The following is an 8,067-nucleotide window of genomic DNA, read 5'->3' as shown; positions in this document are numbered from 1 at the left end:
ATCTAAGACAACAATAATTTTTTCAAAGAAATAAAAACATTAAAATAAATTCATACCTTATCAGTTATTACAGATGCGACCAGAGCAGCAACACAATATAAATCCAAGTCGTCGACTACAAGTGCGGTAATTACAGTGTGCGTGGATTTATAATGAAATTTAAGAAGTCAGAAAATCCGGCAACAAATTGCGGAACCCTGAAGTTCAGACGATTCGGCAAAAGTTTGTTTTGGCAGATTTAGTCAAATACTCGCGCTCTCATGGTTTACGGTTTCATTTTCTGGGCCATCAATCAAAATCAAAGCGGCGAAAAGTGTGTGAATATGCAAGCATAGCTCTCTTGTTTGAAATCTGATTATTACGTCTTTGATATAGATATGGATCTGGTATTACGAAAACGTAACAAAGATTTGTGTCTGTTACTGTTTTTTTACAGGAATCGCAAAACTCTATGAGCACTAAATCACCAAATCAGGGTCGGACCATAAATACCTTACAAGGTATCTCTATGGTCAGGCTCGCGTAATTTGTTACAGTTGATATAGATATCTTATATATTTGTACAAACGGGGAGTTTTAAAATAGATTTCACACACGGGTATATTTCAAGACATAAACATATGATATTAAGTTACATCGGCTTCGGGTGAACACGGGTGACTTGTAAGCCAAAATACGATCCGCATATGAGCGCAATCTACAGGCGGGTTTATCTGCTGTCTCTATATGCGTGTATGTCTTTAGACAAGACACTTAACGGTAATTGCTCCAACCCAGTGGCCACTAATGGGTTGTCCAAAATATCAGCCATGCAAAAACAATCATCCACAAAGTTACATACGTGGTTACTCGTAAAGGAGCACGAGGTGTATAAAAAACAGATAAATTACTTTTGGCCAATTTTCGTTCAAACCTTAAAGTTCAATTTGTGCCAACCAGTTTTAAGTTTTAAAGCAACGTAAATATTTACACTGTGAGAAAATAAACAACAAATAGATATTTCAAAGTTCGCTCATATATTATAAAGTTATTCTATTTGTATTTTTAGAATAGTTAGAAACCTTGAAAATGAAAAATAAATTATGAAATTGAATTCAATTCATTAGACAAAGTATGTTTAAAATAATTTATAAAAAAAATTTGATATGACGTATTTTATTCAACATGTGGGTGAGGTCTTTGTCGAGAACCTTGGATTAGGTCTGATTTGGCCCGTTACCAGTATATAAGGTAACATACGTTGAAATTACAATCTACTTTATTTTACAATCACCTTTTCACATGACAGCTTTTCAAAGCATCCAATATAAAAACTAAAATGTTTCATTTGCATTCACATTACAGATATTACACCTCAAGGGCGATTGCTTCGTCTTATTCAAGAAACGAAAATCGATTAAGACATTATTACGTAATAATATATAAGATATTTTACCTTAGTCATGATGACGTTGTTTTTTTCCCATTGCCACAACATTGCAACGTCATTATTTAAATTTCCTAATTAACTTTAACCATAACACCTTAAAATACACAGACATGATAAACAATGCTAAATAAACTGCAACTGTCAGGCATATAATCATCTCTTCCGACAAATTTATTTGACGCACCCACATTTCAGGTCTCCACAATCAGGGTACCCATATTGAAAAGCCACAATCTCCATACAATATGTAATATATAGTGGGGTGGGGTAAGATGGGATAACTTTTTATTTCATTTTCTCGTCACATTTGGTAGTAAACATAAAATATTCAAAGAAAAATAAAAACGTATCCTCACGACTAACACAGACCGTTGTTAATTGTATAAACACGATCAGGATATTTGGATGTTATGTGCTAAAGGTGTCCCATCTTCCCCCACCCTACTAAATACAGGTGCCCTACAGCGTGGAACGCAAGGGGGCTAGGACTTGGATCAGAATGAGCTCATTACCCCGAAACCTCTTGTAGTAACCACGTTGTTAATATAACACGTTAGCAAGTTACCGGGACAGCCCCTAAATAGTTACAACTTACAGAACAACAATATTTGAAATTTACAGCGGTACAACAAAGTAGTTTTAAATAAAAGAAGCGGCACACCAAAGTATCTCCAATGTTTAGTTCAAGCGGCACACCAAAGTATCTCCAATGTTTAGTTCAAGGGTAAGATAATAGTTAGCGGAAGTTGGTCTGAAAGACGTTTTGTTTGTTTTGTGACCGATAGCGCGCTATAAGGACAATATAGACATAACAATAAATCGGAACTTCCTGACTTTTATTAACTAGTATTTATCGATATTTCACAATAATAAAATTCTAAACCTTATTTTACGAATGAATTTAACTCATTAATCTTCGCGTGACGGAGCAACGACAGTCGTTATAACACGGGTGTTCTGTTTCATACACCTCGTGCCAGCTTACAAGTATTGTGCTAACGATTTCTATATAGCTACAAACGAGATGGCTGCGTATCTGTCTGTATTTCAGATATCAGCTTGCGGGTGGAGTTGTGTTTTAATGCTGCAGAAACCCGCAAAACACAACTGTTTGACAAATAAAGATCGATTGAACATATTCGTGCCCATTAACATATACGTGCCCATTAAATCCCAGTCTTATATATCTGACATAGTTGATGACGTAGGTATGATGTCTGTTCAGCACAAACTACGTCGTTTGTGGTCAGACACCTGCGTTTAATAACTGCGCTTAATACTTTAAGTCGATGTCGGTTTTGTCTGAGTTAGATTGATCTGATATTACTTTAGATCGCAAAGATTAAAGAAAAGATTTAATTTATGTCTATATGTCTTGTGCAATACGTGGTTCGAATGTAAGTGTATTCAAATCTGAGCTACTTTTCATTCAACCGAATGCGATTAACCGGAATTTGAAATCAAGACAAAACCGGATTAATCTAGAATGATTGACAGTTAAACCGGCTAAGTGGAATTAACACTTTTTTTAACGATATTGGCTGGGGATTCTAGATTATGAATTTGAATATAGAGAATTGTCGACTACCCCGTTTTGCGACCCCATTTAAAATTTTCAAACACATAAGTTGAGCTAGCGCTTGTCTAACGATATTGGTTGGGTATTTTGGATTGCGAGTTTAAATCAACATAACTGTCAAACATTTTAAAAGAGAATAAGGCATGGACCATCTTACCCCAACCTACCATGCATAAACGAGTATTACAGGATTCCCATAGAATCATAGACCGTTGTTAATTGTTTAAAACAGGATCTGGATATTTGAATATTTTGTGACAAAGGTGTCTCATCTTACCCTACAGTAATATATAGTAGGGTGGGGAAAAATAGGACACCTTTGACACAGAATATCCCAAAGTCCTAACTGTGTTTTAACAATTAACAACGGTCTATGAGAGTCGTGAGGATACGGTTTAATAATTCTTAGAATGAAAAGGTGTCCCATCTTTCCCCGCCCTACTATATACTAATTTGCAGACGCTTTAACGTTTATTAAACAATTAACACCCCATGTGCTCATTAGAAACTTCACTTATCCCCCCCTCATATACATCATGGCTTACAAGTTATAATTACCGCGATAACCAGATATAGCGACCACTAATAGACATGCCACACTTCAGCTGATATTTCACAGACCTAACTTGCCACGTTTATATGACATAGCAATAAATGACGTCACGACATAAATATGCAAGTCATCGTGTCAATTAGCAACAAAAATCAACACAATGGGCTATAAAAACAAACAAAATAATTGATTATCGCCGTTTCTGATTTAAACGCCATAACCGCTATAGTATTACCCGATCGTGCTAATGTTTACAATTTCTTTGCATTTATTCCGTACAAATTAGCAGTTCCCACTTCCGCTAATTCTATTTTCACTTAAAGCAACGGGACTTACACTGCATGTTTAATTACGGGTCATCGCTTAACATTAGTGGCGATACTAAAAGAATAACTCGTAAGTTGCAAAGTTTAGGCAAGTTACATTAAACTTGGAAAGATTACAAAAATACTTCCTCTCCATGCAACTAACTGCCCTACATTTCTACATACTTTAATACGAGTTATCGTTTAACGTTGTATATGTTATTAACACAATAACTTAAATGGGAAAAAAAATAAAAAAAAGTACAAACTTCTACCTAATGCAACTAACTGATACATACTTTATTGTACTGTACACACATCGCTTTATGCTGCAGGGTTTAAGCTCGGTTTCAATGACAAAACGCTATGAGTCAAACTTGAAACGAAATACAACCTCCATCTTTCCTTTAGAGGAACGCTAGATTGAGGTAGCATCGTGAGAAAATGTACGAGCCGTATTTGGAAAGACGATCGCGAGTTTGTTGTTTTCGAATTTCTGTCCGATCTCGAAGGTGGTGGAGCAAAACCACTAACAACTATTATTTAAGTTGATGGATTATACGTTTGCTGCGAGACTTGCCCAATTTCGTAAGACAGTTTTGGAATTAATGAAGCAGTAACCATAGGCGGTGTACAAACCGGAATTTAGCTTTTAAATGAATTAGGCTGGGCGTGAAAACTTTAAACCAATACAGATATATCATGAAATATACAACATGCATTCTGCGAAAGCAATTCGTCATTTTCGACAATACATGCCGCTAATTATTGAGAAATCGGGTAATGAGGCAACTCTGACCTAAAATTCCAGGCCTCTGGCGTGCCTTGCTGTATAACCTCACCCGTATAGATTAAAATTACTGACAAATATCTGGTAACCTGAGAAATCGTCCAATTTCGACGCGCAATTTGTTATCTCTAGCCGATCCTCGTTAAACTAACGTCGATCAAACGTAATAAGAGCTAAATATTGCCATAACAACTTAATCATTTGAACTCCACCGTCTGCAACACCAAGGCAAACACGATGATTCAACCAGAAGTCTGGGAACATCGTCTACTTTCGAACCAAATATACGTATACCAATACTGCAGGTAATTTACAGTTCAACAGGCATATTTATTGCTAACGTTATAATTATATTCAATTACTTTTTGATTATTTATACTACGTTTAATTACCCTTTTGAAATAATGATACGTTTATAGATATTACGAATATTTTACATTTTAGCAAACATATTTCTAATTTTATAACTTAGAATTATTTTTTAATTACCTCCTGTGTAACAAATATATGTATCGTTTTAGAAATTAACTTTTGCCGTTGCGTATCTTGCCGTTCTAACCATATATTGTTTCGTACGTTTGTGGGATAAACAACAAATGGTGTACCGGTTCGCAAAATAAACGACCAAAAGTGTAACTATTTTCAAAATGTAACTATTTTTCAGAAAAATTAAACAAAACGTAACAAACCAACTAATCTTTCAAATTACAATACCTAGATATCTAAAATATCTTTGCCTCTCAATTAATTTAATCTTGCAAAAAATTATCTAATGCAACTTTTGCTGCAAAACCTCAATTCTGTAATATCTTAGATAATTTGTTTATACTGCCCGGAAATTGGGGTTTTACTTCCTAACAGGAAGCTCCTACTTAAGTTTAGTCACCGCTAAGTTCTGTTTAGATACGTAGGGTGCGACATAACCATCGTAACCGCGAAGGCGCCTCGCTACTATGATTCCCGTGGTGTCGTACTGTGAATGGGCGCCTGTGACGTCAGATACGGCATTGTGATTGACAAGACATAACTGAAAGTGACGTCAGGAAAGTACGCGAGACGATTCTGGACTAACTGTCGACGTAATAATCCCATTTATGATGTCACATTTGGAAATATCTGCCTAATAATGTAGTAATAGGGGGTAAGATGGATACCGCACACAATATCCCATATTTTCTTAATCGTGTTTTTACAATCAACAAGTTCATTTTAAAGTCGAAGAAATACGGTAATAAAACTTTGTAAATATTCCTTATTCACCCACGAATAGGAATATTAAAAACGTGGACCATCTTACCCCAACCTGATACAACATTTACGTAAAGCAGAAACAACGCTTGCCAGCAAAAATATAAGTCACGAAACTTAAAGTGAGAAGTAAAATCATTTCACATCCCAAGTTTAACATATACAAACATATATAAAGTATATACTACTTTATTTAGGAAGTTCCCAATCACTATAAGTGTTGCTCACGAACCTAGTTTAGCCTGAAGTCATTATTATAAATACTTTTACATCCTATGTTAAACATATATAAACGTTGGGAATAACATTTGAAAAGCTGCTACCCCTTATTACGAGTGTGGTTTACAAACATAGTTTAGTCTGGGGTCGCCAAGCATAGCACCGGATGTTACTGCCTTTTCCGCCGCTTAGCTTTATAAACCAAACGCGAATCATCGCGGTACTGCCTTTGTGATGTCATAAGTATATGTATGGTTAAATTACGGGTCTAGAGTTTAAAAAAAATAAACTAATGATACAACATGAATTGCATTTGCGTTGTTTTAATACTAAGCAGCTTGGTTACGATTTTGTATCATTATATAACAGGTAACTCTATAAGGGCGAGTTCCTGCGGGGAGGCAAGCTAAGGATTCTGGAGTTAAGGGCAGACTACTACCCAAAACACCACGACGAATTGTAACATATACTAAAACTAAGATTTTATGCATTTGTAAAACAAACAACTAATGTCCGATATACACAACATACATCGTATTACAGTCGCTAGTTGGTGATAACGAGCGCAACAATCCAATATTTAGTTTTGACGCGAATTTTAAAACCGTTTTAAGATAAATTATAAGTTAACAAAGAATATTATTGTTCATTCCCGTCTATCAGTGTGAGTAGATAATGTGATATTTAGCTAAGAGGGAGAGGATAAAAGGAGACTTAACAAAGTTTGTAGAATTAGTCCACGTTATCTAGCTACTAAGAAAACGCGGGAAAATCAAATCAATCGTCGCCTCTCATAGGCCAGTTGTCTGCTGATAAGCATTGTGACTTAACAGAGAGCATTGTGACGTAGGTTAGCTCTTTAAAACAGCGGGCGACGTAACAAACGAGTAAGTTGACAAGAGGTTTAGGCTTAATAACCACTTTAGAAACTGATTGACAAGCTTCTTTGCTATGCTTCTTTGCTAGATCCTACCAAAATTGTATCGACAAAAGCAAAACGATAACAAACAAAATAGTGTAATAAATATTAGTGTAATAAACACCTAAGAAATTATTCCTAAATATATTTGTGACATAGAAAAATGTTAAATTCTACTTTATAACTTAACCAATAGGTAAAAAACAGAAAAACTCAACAAACAATTATTTTTCTCCAAAAATGAGTCGTAAAACAAAATTTATTTTTAAGAGTTTATAAGTATTTAGGTAGAAAAATGCCTATTAGAACATAGTAATATGACTTGTGTGTAGTGTTTTGTTTATAGCATGCAAAAAAAAGCATTAAGACTGCTCGCAGCGAAAAACTGGGTCAATACGAAACGCAATCAAGTTATAAATATCACAGACTTACCGATATTGATTAAACTTTCCGCCGGAATTCCCACTTCGATTATATTCCGGGTATTTTTCTTTGCCTAATATATTCCGCTTGTATCATTAGCACAGTGTGTTGTCTAATTTCTGTAGAAAAAGTAATAACTTACACCATGGGTGGCAGGCTGTAACATTATTGATACAAATTCTAAACAAGAGCAAACTTTTCCCTCTCAAGTCATTGTTGCATAATAGTAGGGTGGGGGAAAGAACAAATTTAGCACATAATATCCAAATATCCTGATCGTTTTTTAAACAACAGCGGTCTGTAGGAGTCGTGAGGATACGGTTTTATAATTCTTTGAATCTTTTTGTTGACTACTAATTGGGATGAGAAAGTGGAATACAAAATGTGTTCCATCTTCCCCCGCCCTAATGTGGTATTTATCAAGACACAACAGTTCAGGTTTGTCATATTGTCACCCATTAATTCTACGGTCTACGGTAGTGGTTACGTTGCAAACTGTATACAACCTCAAACCTTTGGCTAGCCCTACATTTGGCAAACTCTTTTAACTGGAAACTATGCATTTCTGTTCTAATCTATAAGCGTGCTACTGCAAGGTAAAC

This window comes from Ciona intestinalis, unplaced genomic scaffold, assembly GCF_000224145.3.
Source record: "Ciona intestinalis unplaced genomic scaffold, KH HT000025.2, whole genome shotgun sequence".
NCBI classification, from domain to species: Eukaryota; Metazoa; Chordata; class Ascidiacea; order Phlebobranchia; family Cionidae; genus Ciona; species Ciona intestinalis.
The sequence above is the reverse complement of the archived record's forward strand: the minus strand, read 5'-3'. Positions refer to the sequence as shown.